We start from the raw sequence: 27,715 nt of genomic DNA, 5'->3' as shown, positions 1-27,715 counted from the left end.
ATAATTCAATTTCCTCCTTTTATTGGTTTGGAAGTTTGTATTCTTTCATTGGTTGTCCATGATATTTTGTCACCATGTTTAACAACTTGAAGTCTAAAGTCAATATATAGCTTAAGTTCCTCCCAATTAAAAAGATCTTAGAACACTAAACCTATTGCTCTTCTCCAGGAGTTTGTTATAAAATATTATTTTATACAGAAAATAATTTCTAAGAAAATTCTTTATTTTTATTCTTACGATTCTTGTGTGTGTGTGATTTTCTCACAATTCTTTAGAATTTCATTTAGTAAAAATTTATTAGTGATAAATTCTCAATTCTTAATAAATATTTATTGCACCCTCATTCTCAAAAGATACTCCCAAAAGACAATTACTTTCTTACAATACTCTGAGGATATTATTCCAATATTTTCTATCCTGCAATAATGTTTATGAGAAGTCTGCTGTCTCTGATTACCATTTCTTTGTTGATGATTTGCCTTTTCTATTTGGTTGCTTTTCAGATCTTGACTTTGTCGTTCTTAGGTTTCATCACGATATGTCTAAGTATCAATTTCTTTTTTATTTACCTTGATAGTTAAGCATTGTGCTTACGATGTCTGTAAAATTTTGTCACTAAAAGTTCTGGGATAATATTATTTATATTAATGTAAATATTAATATTATTAATCATTATCATATCTTTGAATATCATTCTGTTCTCTCCTTCTGAAACTCCAAGTGTTACACCTTTTTAGTCCATCCTCAATGTCTTTTAACCACTAATATTTTCCATCTTTTTAATATGTTTTATGTAAAAATAACTTTATTGCTTTTGTAAATGTGTGATACATTGTTTTAAACAATTCAAACTACACAGGAAAATACAAAAAAGAAAGTAAAAAATCACCTCAAATTTCATCATCCAGAGATAATTAAAGTTCACATACTCATGACGATCCTTCTAGACATATCTCTAGGCCACATATGTGTATATATATATAATTCTACTAAACAAATCAACTCTACGTGAGCTTTACAATTTGCTTTTTAAAAACTTAACAATATAAGAAGACATTTTTGATGGTTTCTTTGTATACCAACGTGGGTTTATGCACATGTATATACATGTGTGTTTTCACTCATTTACTTGTTTATAACTTACTTTAATCAAACTGTCTTCTACTGAAGGACTTTTAAGTTGTTTCCATCTATCTCCTTTTTCCTCTCCACTACAACTGAGTAATTTCTTCAGATCTATTATCCAATTCTCCTTACCTAGGTCTAAGCTAATTTCAATATTTATTTTTTTATTTCTAAAAGTTCTGTTTTGTTCTCTTTCAAATCTGGTCATTTTGTTTGAGTTTTAAAATTAATACTTTAATTTTTAGAACAGTTTTAGGTTTGCAGAAAATTGAGCAGATAGTCCCATACATCCTCCATTCCCTTCCTCGGTTTCTCTTATTTTTAATATCTTGCATTTGTGTAGTACATTTGTTACAATTGATGGATCAGTATTGATATATTATTATTAACCAAAGTCCATAGTTTACATCAGGATTCCCTCTTTATGTTGTACAGTTCTATGGGTTTGAAAAATGAATAATGTACCTACCATTACAGTGTAATACAGAATAGTTTCACTGCCCTAAAAATGTTATGCTCCATCTTCCCCTTAAACCTCTGACACTTATCTTTTTTATTGTGTCCATCATTTTACCTTTTCTTGAATGTCATTTAGTTGGATTCTTACAGTCAGTAGCCTGTTCGGACTGGCTCTTTCACTTAGAAATTTGCATTTAAGGTTTCTCTATTTTTTTATGGATTGCTAGCTCTTTTTTTTTTTAATACAGAATAATATTCCATTGTATGGATATGCTACAGTTTGTTTATTCATTTGCTTTTTAAAGGACATCTTGGCTGCTTCTAGTTTGGAGAAATTAGAATAAAGTTGCTATTAACAGCCATGTGCAGGTTTTTTGGAGCATAAGTTTTTGACTTATTTGGATAAATGCCTAGGAGAGTGATTGCTGGATCACACAGTAAGACTATTCTTAGTTCTATAAGAAACCATCCTCCAAAGTGAGTGTGTCCACTTTGCATTCCCACCATCAATGAATGAGAGCTCTTGTTGCTTCACATCCTTATCAACATTTGGTATTGTCAGTTTTTTGGATTTTAGCCATTTATAATAGGTATATAGTGACATCTCATTGTTTTAGTTTGAAATTCTCTAATGACATATAATGTTGAAAATCTTATTACATGCTTATTTGCTGTCTGTATATCTTCTCTGATGAGGTGTCTTAGATCTTATGTCCACTGTTTAATTGAGTTGTTTGTTTTCTTAGTGTTGAATTTTACGAATTCTTTGTATACTTTGGATACAAGTCCCTCCTCATACGTGTGTTTTGCAAATATTTTCTCCCAATTTGTGGCTTGTCTTTTCATTCTGTCAGTGTCTTTCACATATCGGAAGTTTTTTTTTTTTTAAGGAAATACAGTACAGCAATTTTTCTTTTCATGGATCATGCTTCTGGTGTTGTATCTAAAAACTCACTGACAAACCCAAGGTCACCTATATTTTCTCCTATGTTATCTTCCAGAAATTTTATAGTTTTGCATTTTACATTTGGTCTATGGTCCATTTTGAGTTATTTTTTGTGAAAGTTTAAGGTCTGTGTCTGGATTCATTTTTCTGAATGTGATTGTCCAGTTCTTCCAGCGCCATTTGTTGAAAAAACTATCCTTTTCCCATTATTGCCTCTGCTCCTTTGTTAAGTATCATTTAACTATATTTGTGTGAATTTCTTTATGGGCTCTCTATTCCATTGACTTGTCTATTCTTTTTCCAATAACACAATGTCTTGATTACTGTAGCTTCACTGAAAGTTTGTTCTTCTCAATATTGCGTGGATTCTTCTGGGTCTTTTGCCTTTCCATATAAATCATAGAATTGCTTTGTTGATATCTACAAAATAACTTATCAGGATTTTGATTGGAATTACATTGAATCTACAGATAAATTTGGAAAGAACTGACATCTTAATACTGAGTCTTCTTATCCATAGAACATCTCATAAGCTCTCCTTTTATTTATTTCATCGGAGTTTCAGTTTTCCTTATAAAAATCATGTACATATTTTGTTAGATTTATATCTAAGTATTTCTCTCTTTTTTGTGGTAATGTAAATGATATTGTCATTTTTTATTTCAAATTCCAATTTTTTGTTGCTGCTTTATAGGAAAGCAAGTAACTTTTGTAAAGTAACCTTGTATCCTGCAATCTTACTATAATCATTCATTAGTTTTAGGAGGGTTTTTGTTGTTGTTTTCATTTTGGGGTTTTTTGAGGGTCAGTTCTTAGGAATTTTCTACATAGTCAATTATTTCATTCTTGAACTAAGATAGTTTTTTCTTCCTTTGTAGAATGCATACTTTTTATTTCCTTTTTTCTTATTACATTACCTAGTACTTCCAGTACAATGTTGAATAGGAATGACAGGAGAAAACATCTTGCCTTATTCCCAGAGAGAGAAAATATCTAGTTTTTCACCACTAAGAATGATGTTAGCTATAGGTTTTATGTAGATGTAAAGGAAGTTCCCTTCTATTCCTACTTTGCTGAGAGTTTGTATCATAAATGGATTTTGGATTTTATCAAATACTATTTTTCTGTATGTATAGGTATTATATAATTTTTCTTCATTAGCCTGTTGATGTGACAGATTACAATAACTGATTTTTGAATATTGAACCAGTATTGTATATCCGGAATAAATCCCACTTAGTTGTGGTGTATAATATTTTATACGTTATTGAATCTTATTTGCTAATATTTCTGAATATCTGTGCATTTATGTTAATGAGAGACATTGGTTTATAGTTTTCCTTTCTTGTATGTCTTTATCTGGTTTTAGTATTACAGTAACACTGGCCTCATAAAATGAGTTAGAAAGTGTTCATTCTGGTTATTTTCCTGGAAGGGATTGTGAAGAATCTGATAGTAGAAGTCACCACTGAAACCATCTGAACTTAGTGCTTTCTTTTTTGGGAAGATAATTAATTATTGATTAAATTTCTTAAATATATAGACCTATCTAGGCTTAGTCAGTATGAGTCTCCAGCCTCAGTTCCCACCAACTATTTTTTCCCTTTGTGTCTCTTAGGTCAGCCTCCAAGAAGGGCATTTGAATGGGTCTCTATGTATCTTTCAAGCCAATCTCCAGATGTAAATTAAATGGCTGCCCTTGGGTCTAAACATCTGGAAGCAGGAAAAGAAATTATATTGTACCATTCGAAGACATTTTAGGGCCAAGTCCTGAATCAGGATAACCTCTCTTCAAAAGGACTGTGGAGTGGCAGGCGACAAGTGGTGAATATTTCAGGAATGGGTGCCACTTTGGTAGGTGTTGAGATTTTAAAGACTATTTTTTTTTTTCATCATAATGCCTTTGGTTTTGGTATAAGGGTAATGCTAGTCTCAAAACACGAGTTAGTAGTTAGTCTCTCTTCTTCAATTTTTTTGGAAGATTTTGTGTAGAAGTGGCATCTTTTTTCCTTAAATATTTGATAGAATTCAAAAGTTAAAGCATCTGGGCCTGGAGCTATGTTTTTTGTGAGGTTTTTTAGTTACAATTTCTTCAGTAAATATAGGGCTATTCATGTTATCTATTTATCCTAGAATGAGTTTTGATAGAATGTGTTTTTCAAGAAATTGACCCATTAGTTATCAAATTTGTGGGCATTGAGTTGTTCATAATATCCCTTTTTATCCTTTTAATGATCCCTTTTTTGGGGGATTGAGTTGTTCATAATATCCTTTTTTATCCTTTTAATGATCTCAGAAGCTAAGCAGGGTCAGGCCTGGTTAGTACATGGATGGGAGACCACCTAGGAAGACCAGGTGTTGTAGGTGGATAAATTCTAATATTGTAATTTCTGTCTTATCTCTTTCTCTTTGTTAGCCAGGCTAAATGTTTATCAATTTTATCAAACTTTTCAAAGAGCCACCCTATGGTTTTATTGATTTTCTTTACTATTTTCTTGTTTTGAATTTCACTGATTTCTGCTACAAATTTTTTTAAAGATTTTTCTTCTTCTTGCTTTAGGTTTATATTGCTTATTTTTGTTCCCTAAGGTAGAAGCTTAGACTATTTCTTATTTTCTAATGTATGTATTCAATGCTATAAAGCTCCCTCTAAATACTGTTTTCACTGCATCCCCTAAATTTTGATAAGCTGTATTTTCATTTAGTAAAATACTTTTAATTTCTCTTGAGACTTATTTTTTGATCCATGTGTCAGTTAGAAATGTGTTGTTAATCTCCAAATATTTTGGGATTTTCCAACTATCTTTCTGTTATTAATGTCTAGTTCAACTCCATTATGGTCTGAGAATACATTTTCTATATGATCTATACTCTTTTAAATTTGCTAAAGTGTGTTTTATGGCCCTAATGTGGTCTATCTTGGTGAATGCTCCATATAAACTTGAGAAAAATGTGTATTCTGCTGCTGTTGGACAGAAGTTTGTTTACTTTACCACTCCTAGAACCAGTATTGATATTTGTTTCTAGAAAGCCCAGCTTTTGCATTTTCCTTCAGCTCCTTGATTAATTTTCAGATCACTGTTCTTTTAATTAATCAATACATTAAAAATAATGTATGCAAGAATAGATGCTCTTACTATTCCTATTGAATACTGTAATAATATTTGATATTACACCATGTAATAAAGCAAGAAAAATAAATAAAATGTCAAGAGGTTGGAAATAAGTAATGTCTTTATTTTCAGACAACATGATTATCTGTATAGAAATTCATAAGAAATCTAAAAAAAATTACTAGAAATATAAATTTAGCAACATCCCAGGATATGAGATCAATATACTATTGACAAATGATTGGAAAATAAAATTTAAATACATATATCATACATATACACATTAATTCATCCAAGATCTATCTGCATATGACAGAGGACCCTTTAGAGTACCAGTTTACTCTAACTCCAGATGCAGAAATCTTGAGCAGAATTTTTGGCAGCAACTATTAACCTTTTAAATTATGCAAATTTAAAAATAATAATCTAAAAAAAGGAGTATAAAGACTTATGGCTCTTAGTTGCAACGCAATCATTTTATAAAATTCAGGAGACTGCAAAACTCTCTCCCGCATCCTCCTCTGTGAAATAGGTTGACAGAACAAAAATATTGTGAGTTGGAACTAAGAAGAATAGCTGAGCAGAAATTTGATTTCACAGAAAAAAAAAAGACACTGCAAAATGTTTACTAAAGGCCTATTCTAAACACAGAGTTGTTTGTAGACACTACTGAAAATCCACAGAAGACATGTATTCTGCTGTCCTGAAGCTTATAATCAAGTTTCAAAGACAAGATTACTTTCAGGAAAGTTAAATAACATAAGACAGTCTATGATTTAGTGCCAAGATGAATGGTAGAGATAAGCACTGCAGGAGTTCTCTTCAGTGAAGGAAGATATCGGTGTGGGCTGACATGTTAGAACACTTCGGGGAAACAAGAAATGAGGGCGTATGACTTGGTGAAGGGAATGGATAAGGTAGAGGAAAGAAACTCTATCCCTAATAAAATGATTCATCTAGCCTGATCAGTTCCTCTTCCTCAACTTTAGCTCCTGTCTGAGGAATATACGATAGCTTGGTTTAAGGACTATGACAACGAAGGAAGAAATCAAAGTTTAGCTTCTCTCCTCCCTTCTTCCCCCCACTACCAGCAGCCTCAGTGCTTGAGCAGCCCCTATAATTCTCAGCACTAGCCTCTACCACTGCACTGACCTCAGAGTAAGCAGGGTGCTTTCAGGCAAGCAGGGCCCAGAAACCACAAAAATCCGTAGAGTCAGAGTATATAGGTCAAAAACTCATTAAGCTTGTCAAACAGAGTCATAGAAAGGAAGACAAAAGAAAGAGAAAAAAAATTAAATATGTTATAAATTAACATTTAGAAAGATCAGTGGTTAAACACTTGTAAATTCTGTAGAGGAAACAGGAAGAGGAGACTTTTAAAAGAGAAGGACAACGAATATTGAAAAAAAGTGTTAGAAAATAAACATTTTCTTTTTTAAAAATTTTATTTTATTATTAGTTTCAAGTATACAGTACATTGGTTAGACATTTATATAGTTTATAAAATGATCCCCCTAATTGCTCTTTCCTCTGGCTCTCTACCTAGCCATTACATTACTAATAACAGCATTCCCTATATATTTCTAACTATTCAATGCTGAATAACTAGCTTTCTTTTTTTTTTTTCACCATGAAAATGCTGTTATAAAAAGCATTAAAACAAGACCAGCCAGAAAACACATATAGCCTGTGGCATGAGAACAATTTGATAGCTACAGACTTATGTCATCAGAATTCTATTTGCAAACATACACCATGCTCTTAGTTTGGGTCAATTTCTGCACTTTGCTAGTATCCCACACAATAGGGAAGGAATCATACTGTGGGGGGAAATGTGTTATCCTTGGCTAGCATAATCCTGATATGCATAAGTATGTGTACCTGGGTCAAAAGGTTCTTAGAAGCTATGCAAATAAATGCAGAAATAAAGACAAGGAGTCCCTGGCAATCAGTAGGGACTTTTTCGTTTTATAAAGCCTAGTCTAAACACAGCTGAGCTCATGAGGATATGTCTCTTAAGATATGAGTTTCCATGGTCTCTTCCCTTTAACACCCTTCTTCCCTTCCTTTCTTATCTCCTTCAACAGTTTTTACTGAATGTCTACTCTCTTCTAGGTATTGTACTTGATAGTGTCTCTTTAGATTTCTGTATGTTCTTTCTTTTCCAGGTTGAGCAAATTATGTCTTTCAGGCTGAATATATCTGCCTGTCTTCAGTCTATGACCCCAGAAGTACGAGAGGACTAAAGGGGTTCCTGTGCCAGTCATCCCAAAAGACAAAGGCTTCCATGTAGAGCATCAAAACACACTCAAATAATTTTGTAAGAGAAAATAAATGACTCTCATGACGGATTCACTTGTAGAAAACAGACTTGGCTAAAACAAACTCAATTATATATAATCAGGGTACCTATCTAACTTTTTACTGTTCCATACTTCCCATATCTGATAATGCTATTGACGTCTGTTTTAGGAAATATAGTAGAAACAGCCAACTGGTGTGAGCAGCCTTGGCCGAGTCACATTGAATTACAGCATTTGTTACTCTGTTGACTCAACATGGCATTAAAGCCAAGTACACACCAATGTCAGTTGTGACATATTCCCACATTGGAAAAAAACTATACTTGCCATCAGTGTTGTGCAGAAGGCAATGGGAATTGCTACTGGTAATGGTTAATGTTCATTTCTTCCTGTTCCACTTTCTATAAACAAGGTAATGCCTATACAAGCTCATTACTGTAAACTGAGCACATTTAAATTGGCAGTAAAACCAGAGTATTTACTCTAGTGCACATATAAAGTGCCTCATCCAATGTTTTGGAAATGTTTCAAGTTTTGAAACCAAGCAGCTGGCAGCTTTACAAGCCAAACCTTACACTTAAATCACTCACTCTGGAAAGTTTTTTGGTGTCCTGTGTCAGGTAGTACCATTCAGCAGACATTCATTCCCGGACCCCTTGGATTCTTTTGCAATAAATTTGCATTCACGGGGCTCTTATAACTCTTCCAGCACCACAGACTCCAATGGCTGTTGATTAAATGTATATATCCCATGCATTTAATCTGACTTTCATTATGGCCACTTCGTAAAAACGCCACAAACTGGACAAGCGATGACACATAGCAAGAACCTGGAATCCCTGCAAAGCCTCAGATTAGGTTTTTTTCTCCTTCTTTATTAATAGTGACCATTTTGTGGCCTAGCTCTAAATCAGCAAAAGTATTTGACAGCAAATGTTCCTATCTATGGATTATATATAACCCGTCCTAAACACCAGATGAAAAAGGGATAACCCCGGGAAAGGAAGGGCTTGCTTCATGTAAATCATGTTACAAATTGGACAACACCCAGGGAGTTCATTGTTCAACCTCAACTGTGAAGGCCATTCCAATTTACTATTCCCCTAGAATCGATGTTAATTAAGGCAGACTGTGACCATAAATCAGCCTCGGAGTTTTACAATGTAATTCAGCATTAAGCATATATATTTATATTAAAAGTAACTGATTAACCACTAGAGTTTTTCCAGAAGTTGCTGAGGCCATTTCTTTATAATGAAGACACGTCACCTTTCATTTTTGTGAAGAGAAGAAATGAAAGAAATATAATCTTCTAAAAAGGTGTATTAAAGCTAGTAAGTGACTCACAACACTGATTAATGGGAGAAAGGAAAGAACTGAAAAGAGAGAGAGAAAAGAAGAAACGGAGAGGAGGCACTTGGCATCTCTGTCCTCCCTTGAAGTGATTAATTCTTCCTTTATTCACAATCGTTTTGTGCATATCTCCTACATGTCAGGAAGTATGCGAGGCACTGAGGGATACAGAAATAAGTAAGGATCAGCGCCCATCCTTGAAATAGGTGTTCAGCACTGTAGTGGAAAAGACCAACACAGTAACAGCTCCAAAAATATGATGTGGTCACAACATTCAAAAGGATTTATTTAATGCCTACTATGAATATGCTCCAAAAAGAGTATATCTGTATAAAACACTAGACAGGTAATCTGTGTGCCTCAGAGTAATTCAACCACAGAACCAAATCTTCGTGACAGGAACAGGAGGTCATATGCTTGTGTTCTAGTTTTGGTTTCTCCCTAAATGTTCTGCAAGTCTCCCAGCTTCCCCAACCCTCAGTTTCTTTGTCTATGAGAGAGCCAGACTTGGTAACCAAAGGCAGGCTAAGCTAGGCACTTGTGATACAAATCTTCTGTCCAGACTCTTGACAAACATTGATACTTGATCACTGCACCTCCCAACACTGCACTTTAGAAAGTTGCTAGCAGTTCAATGGAAGATGTCATCTCTAATGACTTTTTAGTTGTAATACTGTGTATCTGAGGTACTGGCTATAGAACCCATGTGGCCACTAGTGGGCACTCAATAAGAAAGTTTATCAGAGGTTCTGTGACACTGGAGGTTTATCTTGCTTCTTCCTTCTCTAAAGTGCATGTTAATGTTTCAAAACCATTTGAATAATATATCTCCCTGCCCATAGCAGAATCCGACTTCCAGGTTCAAAAGTGACTGCCTCCTTTTCCAATTATGTCTAGTACATGGACGTGTAACTAACGTACCATAAAGACACTATTTGAAAATGCTAAATTTAGTGGAAGAGTCCTACATCAGACATTTAAAAACCTATGCAAAGTAATCACCAAGAACAACTGAAAACCTCCTACCTCCCCGCAAAAAACTGGTTTTAATTTCTTGTTGTGAAATGTGTAGTATGATAAGATCATGCTTTAACAGCCAAGTCTTACTAAAGCACTATTTTAAAATGCACTGATAAATGAATAGCTTTTTCTTGGTCTAAATATAGTGGAGGCCACTTGGGTTCGGAAGAAATAGATTCACAGAGCTGGAAGTGGCCTTAGATATAACCTATGCAAATGGTGTTACACAAATAAACTTGTCAAAAATCCAGTGACTCGCCCAAGGTCACGTACCCTACCAGGGGCAGAATAGAGACTGGAACATCCATATTCTGACTCCCATTGCAGTGCTTTGTCTAAATTTAATTTTTGCTGATGTTTCTTTATAAAGAAGATTTGATGGTTGGCCAGATAATAAGAGCAAGTTTCACGGCATCTCTTTCACAATGTCTTCTAAAAATTATTCAGCACAAGGAATTTTGCTTGAGTCTCTTTTTTCTTCAGCACAATCAACACAGGTGACTGCAAAATAATTTTTCATTTCCTTTCTTGAAAGCAAAATGTGTTAGGGAAACAGTGGTGATTTACATTCCTAATGTGATTCTGCTCAGAGGTGACGTCCTAGGACATGTGCTGCAGTCTCCCCAGGTGCAGAAGCAGGAACTTCTGCCAGAAGACAGACAGCAGCCAGACTATTGTGATCCTAGGATAGGAAATTATTTTCCAACATGCATTAAACAACAGTTTTGTGCTCTTACAGTCACAGGGCTATATTTGAGGATCTAGGAAGGGGACTTCAAAACCAATCCCTATCCTAATGATTTCCCACAGGAGGGCTGGTTTTGGATGAGCAGAGGAAAAAGGGAATAGCCAACCTTGACTGATTTAGGAGCTGGTCAGAATTGCACTGCATCAAAGTGATTCTTTTTTCATATGTTCCTTTCTCTGTAGAATCTACGTATCCAAGGTTGAATAAGAAAAGGGCATCAAATGCCAAAGTCTTTATAAAATGCTCACAGATGTTTGGCTCACAGTACTTCTCTCAGCAAAGGGAATTAAAATAAAAATTCATAATGGCACTTTATTAGGACACTCCACACAGGCATTTGAAAAAAAAATTGTGAGTACAATTTCCTTCCATAAATATTTCATAGCATCTTAGATTCTGGGCACCTGGGCAGGAAATGTCATATATTTCTCCATCTCAGAAATTTTATTCCCTTCCTGGTGGAATGCTTTTAAGAACTTTAACAAGGACAACATTGCACTGCAACAAAGGCTTTCTGTCAAAGAGGTGTCCTTTCCCAAACATTAAAAAAAAAAAAAAAATAGACATCTCATAGTGTCCAAGAGAGGTGGTCTGAAATATGAATGGAGAATATAGTTGTGTCCTGGATTAAAACAGTAAAGACATAAGGGAGGGCCTTTTGAAAGCCAATTCGAGGTGACTGGGCTGGTTTATACAATTTTTTTTTTCCTAAAAGAGACCATCAGGATAACAAAGTAAAATTCTATTCTCCTCAAGACAAGTGTAGAGATTGAAGTTGCTTAATTTATTCAATCATGAAGGTTAAATGTTATGAAGATTGTGTCTATGCATGTAAAACAAAGTAGAGAAATAAAGAAATTCACTGAGGACTGTGGTGATGAATCTTGCATCATGAATTCCTTTATCTTCCTTATAGAATGGAGGTACTAGAGTTGAAAGATGGCATTTAAATACCAGTGTGTCTTTTCACCGCTTGTATAATTCTGAAGGATCTTAGATTCTCAAGCTCTTTGAGCTTTGTTTTCTTCTCAGGAAAAATACAAAAAAAAAAAAAAAAAAAAGGCCTGTCTACCTTGGAGGGCTGTTGTATAGTTAAGTAGATAAAATATGAATGTGCCTAAGGCTTAGCTGGCTAAAATAAAAGCTTCTCTTCTTCTCAAGTTCCTTGAAGAAGGATCTCTTGGCTTCATTTCATTTCCCCTACATTCTAACACACAGTCAGTGTTCAAAAGATATAATCAATCATAGTACTGGGAAAAGAAGTGAAGATGTAATAAGGAATTCAGATTGGCTGTTAACAGGAATTCGATTTATCTAAAAGTTAATTTAAGTCGTTTTATAAATCTCAGCAGTTACTTAAATAAAGAGTCAAAACAGTGCAGCTTAGCTGTGTAAGCCAAGCCACATCACTTGGTCACTTTTGCAGCCAGAAGATAATCGAGGACAAATCAGGCTTACCACACTTTATGGCCCATAGCAAAGTGGCCGTGACTATGCAGAGAGGCTGCCATGAATTTTCTAATTGGGGAATCTAACCCCCTGAGGAATAATTCTCAAAGCAGCAGGCATTAATGGGAGTTAGGTGTAAATAATTTCCTATCTCCGATGAATCTCTGACATAAAGCTGCCATGTTTTATTTCAGTAATAAAATGTTTTGTTATTTTAATAGTGAATGCTTCAAATGATTTGTATTAAACCCTGCAGTAGATTGTGCCTTAGAGAGTTGAATTTTACTCACCTTGCAGCTAAACTGCTTTTGGTTCATCAAAGGAGAGTACCAGATAGCAAATCAATAACCAGACTGACCTATTTATAGGAAAAAGTTCAATTAGTTTTAATTAAGCAGTACGAAGAAGTAGTTTGAGAACTTGTCATATTAGTTATCTCTTTTTACTTGATTGCTCCGTTGTTTCTACTGATGTACTTTTAAGAGATTTCCAGACACCAAAGGGCAGTACTATTATTTAACTATATAAAATTAAATTTCTATTGCTATGAAAAATTGTATTGATGACTTCCTTATGCTGCTCTGCAAAGCAGCACATAATTGAATATCGTAAACAAAGAAAACAAAAGTATTTTTAACTTCAATGAAAAAAGTCCCCACCTTATTTTACTCTAATTAAGAGGTTACTTATATCAAGTAAAATAATGAAGCAAATGATCAGATCACTTATGGGTGGGAGTGGGGAGAACCTTCTTATTAAAATATCTAGATAGAGCAAAAGTGGTTCTGTTGACTTCCATTCTTCACTCTGCTTCACGCCAAAACATCTGGCTAAAAAGAGAAAAAACACCCAAATGGCAATGTATAGGAAAACACTTAGATGATTGATTGCATTTTTCACTTGAAAGTCAATGTTTTGATATTATAGAGACATGGCCTTTGTTTAATAGGTGTCATCTTTTACTGGCAAAAAAAAACATGGTTTTATAAAATTTGCTTTGACAAGGACTAAATTATTAATTCTAATTTTAAATGAAATAATGGTTTTAAATAATAGACCCAATGCTGTATGTCCTGAACTCCACTTATCCCAAGTCCTAGGCTAAAAGGCAGAAAAGAAGACTTCACTAGAAAAGACTGCAAACTAGACTTACAAAGTATGCAGATAACACAAGGTCAAAAGAAATGAGAAACTAGAGGCAACATTTTAAGACATCTGAAATGTATTAATCTAAAATGATTGCACCAGAGTATTTTAAAATAAATGTTGTATGTCCAACACATTAAACTAATGTGCAATGATTACACTAATTGTGTTGATGTTGTAAACAGAAATAAGTTAGGACGCTGACATAACACTTAGGTAGCAAAGATGCACCCAGCTTCTCACATATCCATCTAACCTCAAGGTGTTTCTGAAAGTGAAAGAACACTGATGAGAGTACAGAGACAAAAGGTCATTAGTCATGTTCCCCAAAGGACAGTTCAGTTTGGCCAGCCTTTTGGGGGACAAATGAACTGGGAAGTGAAGTAAGGTGGAGATTCCTAGAATGAAGCTGCTTGGAAGATGTAGATTAAAGGGCTCTGGGATAATTCCAGAGACCCGTGGTACAGATTAGGGCGGACCTAGTGTTCTGTTTGACTCAGGATTCCAAGACTTGTAGCAGACACAGACCAAAACTGTAATTTTCCAGTTTCCCTTAGTCATAACCATTTGAATAATATATCTTCCTGCCCATAGCAGAGTCTGACCTCCAGGTTCAAAAGTGACTGCCTCCTTTTCCCATTACATCTAGTACTTGGACATGTAACTAATGTACTAGAAAGATACAGTTCAAAAAAGCGAAATTTAAGTGGAAGAGTCCTACACATCAGACATTTAAACAACTATGCAAAGTAATCACCAAGGACAACTGAAAACCTCCTAGTCATGACTAGCACCTAGGTTAAATCTTTTGGGTCATCTTTAACCACGAAAATGGGCAAAGGTTCATTTCTGTCTCCTCAATGCTCTCATATGATTTCTCAATGGGTAGAACTGTTATGTGTGTAAAGATTACTAGATGGTGTGACTTAAGGGAGTCATTTAAACTTTCTGGGGCTCAATTTTCTCATCTGTAAAATAAGATAATAAAACTACCTTATCCAAAGGTCATGAGGATTAGATAAGGCATTGGATTACTGAAAAGCCTGGCATAGTCTACATTCAAACTTCTAAGTAATTCTGATTCTGAATGTAAACAACCAATTAAATGCAATTTATTAGTGCTCTCAAAAAGCTAGTCACTTCTTATTCTGCGTTTGTTTGTTTATTCGTTCATTTATTCTTCTCTAGTATCTAAGACCTGTCTGCCAAACCATCAAAGACACACAGGACAAAAGGATGGGGGGAGAAGGTAACCATGGTGAAGGCCATCTAATACATTAACTGGTATCCTGGAATTTCTCATTGCTACCCCTTTCTGAATGCCATGAAAATAGGCTAATGTAGCAGATTCAAACATACTAAGGTGGGGTGGACCTGAGGTGGTCTGAGCAGTGGTGTGGAAAATGCGCTTTGAGAAGAGGAAACTCAGGGAAAAGGCTTTAATGTCCTCTAGCCAGTCTTGAGAAAGCAGAGTGTAACATGATTTCTTCTTGTCTTCTGCTTGGAAACAAATGTTCTATTGCCTATCTTCCCTGGGTTTAATTAGTGTTCTGACTTTCTCAGAATTCAGCCTGTTCATTTGCAAATGGAGGACATCAGAAAGGCTAGTGAGTGTGGGTGTGGGTGTTGGGGTGGGGGTAGGCTGAAGTGTTTATTTTCAAAGCCACGGGGGTCCTCATTTGAAAAAGCACCCAGCTTATCTCAGTGTTTTTGTTTGTATGATTTTGAATTAAAAGGTTGGAGCAATTCATTTAGAAGATTAAGCTGTCTTTACAATGGGCCTAGTTGACCTATTTATTCACTAGTATTGCTAGGGTTAAAAAAAAGAGTCTTCCTAATACATTCTTCTTCATTATTCAAGTGCAACAATTTTAAAGAATTGCTTTGGTCTTTGATTTTATTACCAACTAATTTTACATTAAAATGATGTTTATTTGCTAGTCACAGATAAAAGTCACAAACTGTGTGTATAACGATTTAGGGTTGCCAGTTTTAGCAAATAAAAATTCAAGATGTCAGTTATATATGAATTTCAGAAAAACAGTGAATTAAATTTCAGTGTAATATGTCCCAAATCACTGACAAATCATGAGGCATACTTATATTTTAAAAGCATTTGTTATTTACCTAAAATTCAAATTTAACTAAGATGCCGTATATTTTATCTGCAACCCTACCAGGTTTTCGTGGATATTGTACATGTTCCAAGGATGCCAAATGAAAACTAAGAGAATTTCCATTTCATTATTATACTTAAACTTGCTCCCTGCAGAGTTGAAGTACTTCATCAGTCAAAATAATTCCCAGTTTATAAAGAGATAAAGTGATACCTCAGAAAATGAAGTGAATTTTGACCATAGCATGAGATCTAGTTCTAACTGCCAAAGCCGGTTTCATTTTAGCTAATTACTTCCATTTATGGTAATCTCATAAAAAAAGAAAAAGTAAAACACAAAAGGGACAACTGGTATCTTCAGTTGAATTAGAAGTTAAAGTGAAGAACTATTTAATTTAAATGCCAATATCATCTTTCATTTACGTCACAAAGCAAATATCCTATGCAGAAGAGCTGAAACACCCTGGGGCATATTCTATGGTTGAAGATGCCTTCGAACCAATAAATAAGTCATTTCGCCACAGGAGACTAAACACTTGCTTGTGACAGCAAACAAAAAAAGCAAGCTGAATTTTGTGTAGCTCGATCAGTTTCATATCTCTGTTGATATAAATAAATAGCTGAAGAGAGGGATTATTATTATTTTTTCCAATTGATTTAAAAATTTTTGCCCTTGACTCAAATTTTAGCAAATACTTTCAAACACAATTTGTACTTAAATGATAAATTCTTCTTCGCTCTTGACCATTACAAATATGCAAAAAGGTCTATGTGTTGCCTTCCCCTAACCCAGGAACTGAAATGTAATATTTAGCAGTAATTCATTCCGAAAGCCCGAGTTCATAAAAGGTAATAATGAACTAATAAGCATAACTGTGCATAGCTTATAGAGTCAATTTCATTAAAGTCACACCTAATATTCAGAAAGTTTTCTTTTGTAGTCCTCAAAAGAACTTAATTTTTCTTTTTTTTTTCTTTCTTTTTCTTCTTCTTCTTTTTTTTTTTTTTTTAAATAGGCACCTTCCCAGGAAAGGAAAAAGAAGAAAAGGAGACATCAAATGAAAAGCTCAAATTAAGCTTCAAACATCTGATCAAGAAATCCATAAATGTCATTCAAATAAAATATTAGAAAAATCTTGGACTTAATTGTGAAATACAGCTCATTTTGGCAGTTAAGTCTTGCTAAAAAAAAAAAAAAAAAAAAAAAGCCACTGAAAGCTGCCACTTGACCTGGAATTCCTCTACAAGAAAAACTAGCCATAACTACATGTGAAACCTGTATGAGAAACTGCCGGAATGTCAACTTCATTTGCAGTGGCCCCATATGGCCTGATCACTCTCCCTGGCATGATAAATCACTGGCAGAATCCTTACCTTCCTACGTTTGATCTCTGCTCAGCAAGATGTGGTTTTGATGTGAAGAACTCCAGATCTCTTAGGTCAGAGACAAATAGCAGTGGCACTGACCTGCAAAGTGCTAAGTCTCTATTAGACTCAAGTGAAAAGCCGTAAGCTTCTGACAAGTTCCCTCTCCACAGAGTTTAACTGAATCACCACGGTTTTCGTGAGCTTAGGCTGACAGAAAAAGCCGCTGAAATGGTTTGGAAGGAAAGTGCCAACGAACCTCTTCTTTCTACCACTATTATCAAGCACTAAAATCAATTTGTCCCAAAATGTAAAGAAAGCATTATCTTGGGAGTCACTGCTCTAATTTACAGTCTTTAGCAAACAGATAAATTTTGATTTCCAGTGGATCTTTATGACATTGCTAATCACTCACTAACACAAGGAGAATCATTAACAGATTTCTATAGACTACTCTTTGGTAATTATAAGGGCACCCTTGGGATCCCTTGGTGTAACATTATCAAACACACACATCATTTAGCAGTAATAATGAAATAAAGATCTGAAATAACCCTTAAAAAAAGACACATCTGAAAGGTTTCTTGCAAAAAGACTTGGTGCATTCAGATGTCATTTGTCACTATAAAAATAACTGCAGAATCATTCCAAAAACTGTAAGATTAAAATTGCTATGGAATTTTAGTTGGCCGAAATGATGAAAAGTTCCAAGAAAGCAAAAAGTGTGCCATCATTTTAACAGCTGCATTATTTCAATAGCTGTCCCCGTTATACCACTCACACAATTAGAGACACTCATAAATAAGCCCCTCATTAGCTCTCTATGGAACTAAATTAAGGATTTTGGAAGGGTCCATTAAAAGCAAAATATTTGGTTTCATTTTTAGCTAAGTGTAGTTTATGTACCCATATTTGCACATACACATCTGTACTAAATGTTGAACAATAATCCCTCTCCTTAATTCAGAAAATTAAGAGTTCCAAAAATCTCTGTTTTGTGTACTTCTTTACTAAACCTTCTCTTTTTCTCTGTTGGAATTCCTGGTAATGATACCAGAATGTGGGCAAATCTCATTAGTCTCCCTGCTGTTTACAAGACAGGATTTATGCTCAATGTGCTGAACACAATGACACACATCACTAAATGGCTAGAACTACCACCCAGGCTCTATTCTGAGAAATTTTTCACTCAGTACAAATACCTATCAGCACGGAGAAGCATGGAAGAGCAATTATAGCCAACACATGCAGTCTTTTAAGAGTACACCAATAAATACCCATTTGTGAAGGTTAATTTAATGCAACCCAGGGTGTTATCTGGAATAGTATATGTCACCAATTCAATCCATTAAGTAATTACTAAAGTCTCAAGAGGGCTCACAGAAGTCAAATGTGGTTATTCCAGGTTCATTGCTTCTGGTCTCCCTAAGGACTATTTAGGCCAACAGCTGGAAGAGCTGACTACAAAGGTTCCCAGGCATATAACCATTTTATGAAAACAGGTAAATGAATCTAACCAAGGAATGAGTCATCAAGAGCCTGTCCGGAGAGAAATACTTAGGGAAGCAAAAGAGAAGCAGAAGTGCACAAAAATAGAAAAGGACATGAAAAAGATGAGAAGAGGGGTAAGTTTGACTGGAAAATAGAGGGGAAAGAAATGTGTTCTCTCTAAAAGTGAAGACAGAGAAATTTGGAGATTATAAGATCTGGCTTAAGAAGACAACCCGTCAGCAGTTTCTTTAAATAGGATTTTTGAGCCATTTACAATGAAACATTAATCGTGCATTACAACCACCACCACCCTCTGTCACTGAGACTCTACTAAAGTTTGGATATTGCATGAATTTCTGGGGACCACTCTCTATTTCTCTATTCTGCAGCCCCACTGAGGTTACAGGTAATAGACAGATCTGATAATAGTTGAGCCTTAGTGAGAAATGATTGCTCATAAAAGACAAGATGGAAGATATCCACCGAACTCACTGGCAGTGTCTTCCCACACAGGTTATAGTCAAGTTACACAAATGACGGCCTAAGGGGGAGAGGAAGCATTACAAAGAATGTTAAATATATTCGTTTTCAACAGTCTCATACATCCCTGCTCCCAAGTGAACATAAATAACCACAACATAGAAAAGCACTTTTTGAATAAAAAACAAAAAACAAAAAACAAATAAGTGTTATTAAGGGCCGTGTGTGACTATCCAATCAGTGAGAACCTAAAAAACGTTCTTCACTATAGCCTAAAGAATCACACCTACTCATGTGATTCATACCTAAAGCATCAGTTATATAAACAATTTTTTTTTGGGGGGGGGGGTGTTGAATGGACACTCTCATCTTTACCTCAGGTTGAAATTGTTGCTAATGGTAGCTATGACAATATCAGCTAAAACTAAGTTTGTGATTTGTAGCTGGAGAATTGGGTTTGGGATTATCCCGCAAAACACTCAGCAGAGCTTTAGGCTAAAAGTTGATGTTTTCTTGCCTTTGTTGTGCTTCTTGTGCTTGCTGTTGTTATAAGAAGGAAAGGAAGAGGATAATTTGAGTCCTGGAATTGCCACCTACCAGCTATGGAGCTTGGAAAAATTATTTAACTTGAATATGTTTGATTTTCTCACTTATAAAATGGGAATATTAACATAGTATCCACATTACTGGGCTGCCACAATTATCAGACATAATCATATGTGAAAAGCACTATGGAAATTGTAGTATTAATAATAAAAGCTGTAGCTATTAATAACTATTAATGATAAAATATAACAAATATTCATTTAATAGACATTTCCCAAGCATTTACACTACAAACACTGAGCTAGATACTTCAGAAATATCAAAATGACTAGGAGTTTATTATGTAGTACAGTTTAGGAATAGGGAGTTACACAGAACATACATAATGCAAGGCAAAAATTGTAGCATTTAGGAGTAGTGCAAACAAGTAATATCAGCATCCAAAGAATAGAGGTTTATCCTCCCAAAATAAGTGTGGGGCCAACTCTGTTAGGTATTACATAAGTACTATACACAGAAAGGCTAGATTTAGTTTTAAGGTTGGAGAATTTCATTCTGCTGCAGTAGCTTCTTCAGAATTAGATGCACACATGCACGGATCAAATAACTTAAGAAATACAAGCACAAAGGTGAATGAATATACAACACTAGCTTTGAGTTTAAAACACAATGAGTTAAAGCATTAACAAAATACAAAACAATGTTATTTTCAAGCCTGGTGCTAGTGAATAATTTAAATTCTCTAAACTAACAAGATGAAGCACAGCATTGAATTAGTTATTCAAAAAAAAAGGCCTTTCTATTAGAAATTCTTTTTCAGCAATCTCAGGCTTAGTGAGGCTCCTCCTGGCCTCTCGCTGCTCCAGGCTGCTGACTCCCAGACACTGCCATGGCAGAGCTGGGCCTAAATGAGCACCATCAAAATGAACTTATTAATTATATGTGTTTGCTTGTTCAAAAAGAGGGTTGAGACCCAAAACTGCAGATTCCTGCTTCCAAGATCTTAGGGACAGCAGGCTTGTGTAGGAGACCTTCACCATAGATGAAGTCTCTGAAGTCTTGAAAGGTGGTAGGCTGTGGTCCACAGCAAGATGGAGTCTGAGCTCATCAACAAGACCTACACCAACATGTTACTTCTATGGCACCTTTCCTCACAAGCTGAGAAGTGGTACCTCAAGCTAAACAGATTCTCTTAACTTGAAAACAAAGAATTATTAGAACAAGTTGCAGAATTTGAAAAAGCAGAATGAACATCTTCAAATAAAAAGCTCATCATAGATATAAAGCTGAAACTTGCATCACTTAATGAAGGTGGAACAGAACCTAAATAAAAAGAAATTTTAAAACTTCAAGAAGAGAATGAAAAATTGAAGGCTGAAGACCACTGAAACACAGACTACAAATGCACTGGATGAGAAGTCAAACCAGAAAAAGCACTGCAAGATTTAAAGCTTGATCCAAAAATTCCAAAGGATTTTATAAAGGCCCAAGACTTGAGTGACCTGGAAAACAGTTGCCACTTTAAAGAATGAGTTTCAGAAGACACTTAACAAACAAGACAGAAAACCAGAAGTCCCTGTTGGAGAGTCTAGTGACAGGCAAGCAATACCTAATCAGGGTTCAGGAGCAGCTGAGCATGGCTGAAAAGGAATTAGAGAAGAAATTCCAACACACATAAGCTTACTGAAACATGAAAGAGATTCTTACAAAGAAGAATGACCAAATCAAAGACCTGAGAAAAAGATGGGCAAAATACAAACCCTAAGATTAGAAACTGAAGATTTCATCCAGAAGCTGCCATGAAAGTATAAGCCGTTTCTCACCTCAGGCCTGTTTTGAAGCAGTTTAGTACATTCCCTCTCTTTATTTTTCTAATATTTAGACTTGGCTTCTAATATTTAGAACTGAGTACCTATTTTCAGTTGCCTAATTGAGAATCAAGAAAATCTACTGGTTCTGGTCGGTGAGTGCTCCAGCGCCTTAGTTCAAATGCATTGAGAATTCCTTACAGTAAAGAAGAGATTTTTAGAGTGGGAATAAGTGCTTTATCTTTATACTAATGCTAGTACAAAGAGTATGCCTTTTTAATAACTGTTATAGCTAGCAATATCTATATTTGTTCTTTTTCACATTATATTCACTGTCACCTTTCCAGTTTTTCTCCACTTCTATAAACAAACAGCACACAGTGAAGAATTCATCTATTTACCAGGTAATGGCCCTTCAAAAATGAGTGATGTGTATGTGTGTGTGTGCATGTGTGTGTGTGTGAGTGAGTGAGAACACAATGGGAGGTAACATTTGAGTACTTACTCTATTCTAGGTAATATAAGAAAGGTAGGGAAAATAGTCTTGACATGAAAAAGTTATAATGATCATGTTATCCTAGAGTTTTGTACAATGACTCCTTATTAAAGGTAGGTTTATGGAATCCACTACTGTTCTTAGGTTAGGGAAACCAACGTGTATTAAAATCATCCACCAAAGTAAGACTAGTTTCTGACATTTTCCCATTATGAAGAAGACTAGGCTTAGAGAAAAACCCACACATTCTGAACCTCCTAATCTTATTCCAAAGCTACATAGAATATAATTTTGAAAAATTCTTTACAATTAAAATTGTCTGACTTTCCTATATGTTACATCACTGTTCTTAAGACTTACCTGTGTCCTTACACATAAATAAATAGCAATTACAGATGAATTAAGGCACAAATGCAAAAAGTAAAAATTTTAATAATAAACTTTGAGAAGACTATATAGAATCTTTAAATTTTTAGAATAAGAATCGATTTCTTAAACAAGACACCAAAAGCACTAAATATCAAGGAAAAAAAAAAAACAGAAAAATTTCTCCATTTGCGTTTAAAACTACATGACAATTACACCACAAAAGGAGGAGGAAGAAGAAGCACAAAGGGGAAGAAAATGTTCACAAAGCATGCAACTGTTAGAGGATTATAATTCCAAATATATAAAAATTGCTGCAAATCAGGAAAAAACATATCCATATACAAACAGAAGTGAGTAAATGATATACTAGCCAATTCGCAAAGGAGGAAAGCCAAATGGCCAATGAATATATGAAAAGATGTTCAACTTATGAAAGGCAAATTAAAACAGCAATAAGATAACATTTCACACTCATAAGGTTGGCAAAATGTCATAAATATGAGAACCCTAAGGACAGGTGAGGATGTAGAGTAAGGGAGACTCTGATACACTGCTAGTGGAGGTGGAAACTGGTATAGCCATAGTGGACGGAAATTTGGCAATCCGCAATTAAGCTGTAGATGCATATACCTCATGAGCCAGCAATATCACTTCTAAGTTTATATCCTAGAAGGTCTCCCATCCAGGTGTATAAGGAGATATGTTGAGGAATGTTTAATGCAGAATTATTGCAATAGCAAAATGTTAGGAGTATCTTAATGGGAATAGGAGAAGAATTCAAGGTTTTGATAAATCCAAAGAACAGAATACTGTGCAACGATGACAATGAATGAATTGCAGGTACGTGCAACAATATGGATGAACCTTGCATACATTATGTTAAGCAAACAAAGCCAATTGCAGAAGGATATAAACAGCATGCTATTTACATAAAAAGATTTAGCATGAAAAACAATAGCCTATACTCTTTGCAAATACATATACACACACCTATGGGAAAGATAAACGCCTCTGAGGAAGGAAGAGGGAGGAAGACAGGGAAATAGGAGAAGTTCATAGGGGGAACTTCAATGTACTTCTTTTAAAAAATTAGAAACAAATATTGCAAAATGTTAAGAACCAACAAATCTGTGTGTACGTACACACATTTGTTATATTATTGTCCATAGTCTCCTGTATGATTGAAACACTACATTTCCTGTCAAGTATGTCTAACAACACAGTATGTCGTTGATCGGCTGAGCCGCAAACATCTCTTTACCTTCTGAATCCTCATGGTGCTGTAAATGCACTCATCTAAAGTGTTTAGAATCTTCTATCATGCACCATAGTTAGATGTGTGCATGTCTCCACCCTACACCCAAGTGGGAATCCTCTCTGGCCTCTTCAGGACAGAACCCACATCTATGTATCTTTGTGCCAGACATCAACTAACAGTGCTTTGTTTATAAGAGGCCCTAATAAATGTCAAATTAATAAACAAATGAATAAATTCAGGGAAGCAAAAGGGTAGCTCTGGCTGCAGTTAAAAATAAAAATGACCCCAAGATAATACAATTAGATAACCTTCCCTGTGAAAATTAAGTTATATTGGTACATTGGGTATCAGACTCTAAAATATAAATGAGGCAGAATTCACTTGTTTCAGGCTTGCTAGGGAATTGAACCAGTCTCATACTGATACCTGATCTCCTCCCAAAAAAAAGGATTCGGTGAGGAAGTCCAATTTTCACACCTAGGGAAATAAGACTTTAAGTTATCCTCTGGAGATCTGTGTAGACATTTCATAATTCTGTCTTTCTAGGCAAGATCTTAATTCCTGTCTTCCTTCTCACCCTAAACCCCCCATCATTACATACCCCTCAGCTCATAGAGCTGGTGTGTGTGTTGGTGCTGGGGATTAGGAGAGTAGGGAAATAGTATATTTTTCCTGTTAGTGGGTTTACTAAATCCACCGTATTTTGCCAGATCCACTTACATGGAGGCAGGTTCCATCCTACCTGTGGAAAGAGCCCCACAACTCATACCATTTTCTGATTCAGTTTAATCTTTAAGAAACCCCTAGAAATCACCTAGGGCAAAAAATCCTAAGAGTCATTGGATTCGAAATCAGGAAATTTAGGCCAGATGAATGAAATTATGTATGAGAAAAATATACAAAAATATAACCTTCCAATTATTTTGAAATTTTTACGTATATTTTATATTCAAGATTGGAAAGTGTTTTGATAGCCATGATATCTAAATTCTTCTAAATAAGAGACGGTGTTTTCAGTTTCAACTGGACAATGGTTTTCTTTCCACAGATCTAGGCATAAAGATAACTGCTACTTTGACTCTCCAACAGTCAAACTGTGACGAGGAAAGGAAATAGAGCAAATAACGACTTCTGAAGGTAACAATTGAACTGGAGGAAAAGGAAAGCTTGCTTCTATAATAAAAATTAGAACGTTCACTCACAACATTCTAATTTTTAACCACATTCTACAGAGGTCAATAAACACCTGTGTTTAGCCACAGGGAAGTTTTGTTGAGAGCTCAGAAAAAGTCTAGATGGTGTAAGCACCTAATTATTATTACAAATGGAATTCTCGAAGGCTGGAAGTATTTTCAAATCATGTGACATAACAGACTTGCTGTAAATAAACTCATTAAAAGTTAAGATTATGAAAGGAAACAATTTGAACATAACTCCATCTTAGGGGCCAAAAAACAAGTAACAGAGAAATGCCAGAAATAAGAAATTTCCAATTTGGATTATCTCATATGTTGGAAAGGTAAAATGGAACAGAGCTCAAAGTTATGTCTGAAAAGGCAATTAAAAATGAATCAAGGTGACATTATGGCAATCACTTCTATATGCGTAAAACTTGATGTACGAAGAGAAATGACTGGCTTTGAAATGACCTGTCATGGCCAATTAAGAAATTAAAAGAGTGTTAGAAGGGCTTTCAAAATAAGTCACCTCGTGGTGCTTTTACTTTCTGAAATGTGAAGTGCCCCAAACCTGGACAGTTAAGACAAGTGAAAGTCTCTTCAATTTTAAATTATATAACCTAAAATACCCACCAATTTCCAAACTGTATCTACCTTCTGGGTATGTCCTCATATGTTGCCACACTTCCCAGATTCATGCACCAATGACTTGGCAACATCTTTGCCTAAACCACTTAAAGTAGCAGAAATGGCTCTTTGTAATCTCACATTTGGGCCCAGTCAATTGGGTATGCTGAGGCATATTAATGCTGAATTTTGGCACAAGTGTCAGTTATCTAATTTGATTATTAGAATACAGTCATGTACCACTTAACGGCAGGGATATGCTCTGAGAAATGCATTGTTAGGCAATTCGACCTTCCATGAACATCATAGAGTACACTTACACAAACCTAGATGGTATAGCCTTCTACTATAACTGTGTTACACTTTCTAACATGTGTTTTTCAATTTTAGTTGACATACAAATATCATACTAGTTTCAGGTTTACAACATAGTGATTAGACATTTATACACCTCACAAAGTGATCACCCCGAAAAGTCTAGCACCCATCTGGCAGCATACAGAGTTCTTACAATATTATTGACTATATTCTCTATGCTATACTTTATTTTTATACCACTGGCAGCATGGTAGGTTTGTTTACACCAGAATCACAACAAACATATGAATTAACTGTAGTTTAAGTCTTGGCTGTTGGCTTTTCTTTTTGTAATGCAAGTGACTGATTTAAGCTTCAATTGCTCAGTCTCCACGTCAAAGAGGCATCCGCTTCTAGGAAGCCTACCTGGAATGCATAGTGCTAGCCGCATGACTGGATAAAGAGCCAGGCTGCTCCTTGCACTGAGGCTGCTTTGGTTTAGAGATCTTGGCTGATTTAGATAACTGGCCATTTGGGCTACTTGTTTCTTATCTTCCCATGCTTTAAATTCCCGCTTTTATGTTTGAAATTCACCAATAAAGAGTGAGCCCGGGAAACCCCAGCACATGCGCTCTCTACTCTGACCTTGCTGTGCCTTGGGGTGCACCTGGTAGATCCAGGGTCTGTAAGTAACAAGCTCTTTTTCCTTCAAAGTTACCGAATGCTTACCACTGAAGGGCGACTTGCAATCATAATAAGACGGCAAGGGTAGGTCCAGTGGTAACATTGGTTTAGAAAGGGGGATGTCTATGGGAAGTTCGCGGGCCAGATGAGTGTCCCCAGGCATTTCTAGCCCATAGCGTGACTACCGATAGGATGAGATGGCACAAAACAGTAATGCCTGCTACATTATGATAGCTACATCACTAGGAGATAGGAATTTTTCAACTCCATTACAATCTTATGGGACCACAGTCATATAGGCAGTGCCTGATTGACTAAACTGTTGTTATGAGGCACATAACTGTACTGCCTGGGAAAATGTTTAATTGGTGACTTTTTAAGAAAGCTAAGAACTTAGAAGACCTCCAAAGGATCCCATTTGATGAAAATCCAGTGTAAATGTAAAAGGTACCCATAATAGTAAACTATTCTAATTAAAATGGTAAACAATGGCCCATTTCGTAAAACTTTATTAACCACACGATTCTGATCTCTCTTAAAATGGGCCTCCCTTAATTTGGAATTACAAATGTAATCATCACTTTACAAAAATGAAATGGACTTAAGCCCTAGGCTGGTTGTCATTATATGCCATTTACTTTCACAAACTCGTTTCTTTAGTCCTGACAACAATCTTGTAAGGTTGATACTATTACCTCAATTTTGACAGATGCAGAAATTGATACCCAGTGAAGAAACCTCCTAAGAGGAGACACCATCTATACCTTGTTTACGATCACCTCTCTAGAACCTGGCACCATACCCCATACTGTGTTGTGAATAAATGTTAACTTTTCACAAAGCAAGATTTGATCAAAGGCCTGTTTTAACTCAGAGCCTTCTTTTTTCTAAGTCAAGGGCTTGTATGCTTTTTCTAAGATACAGGCCATACAGTCTCTGTGCAATTACTTGACTTGGCCACTGTAGTCCAAAAGCAGCCACAAAGAATATGTAACTGAATGGATATTGCTGTGTTCCAATAAAACTTTATTTGCAAAATCAGGCTGACAGTCTGAGTTTGCTGACCCTTGCAAGCTGTCACTAAGATGACTAAAAAGACAAAAATATACATCAGTATTTGTATTTCATTATCCAACTGAGAAACTGACTTGAAAGAGATGTGTATGTTGATATTTGAGATGTTTTTGGTTTGGTCATGGTTTGATCATCGTGCTTGTCTAATGTAACAGAGAACTAACTGCATGTCTGGCTTCACTAAAGTCTGGCTACAAAGAAGTCAGACCTCACAGAACAGACTTCTCAGAGAATCTTCCACTTTCAGTTAAAAGAAAAAAAAAA

General features: G+C 35.4%; 1 protein-coding gene and 1 pseudogene across 1 annotated transcript in view; one reads left to right on the top strand and one right to left on the bottom strand.

Annotated features, from left to right (window-relative positions):
* The window catches only part of ALDH1A2 (aldehyde dehydrogenase 1 family member A2), a 91,397-nt gene that overhangs the window by 57,951 nt on the left and 5,731 nt on the right, over positions 1-27,715 (bottom strand). The window lies entirely within an intron of this gene.
* LOC105294282 lies at positions 20,483-21,425 on the top strand (annotated as a pseudogene).

This window comes from Pteropus vampyrus, unplaced genomic scaffold, assembly GCF_000151845.1.
Source record: "Pteropus vampyrus isolate Shadow unplaced genomic scaffold, Pvam_2.0 Scaffold85, whole genome shotgun sequence".
NCBI lineage: Eukaryota > Metazoa > Chordata > Mammalia > Chiroptera > Pteropodidae > Pteropus > Pteropus vampyrus.
This window is presented reverse-complemented; position numbering and strand designations above follow the sequence as displayed.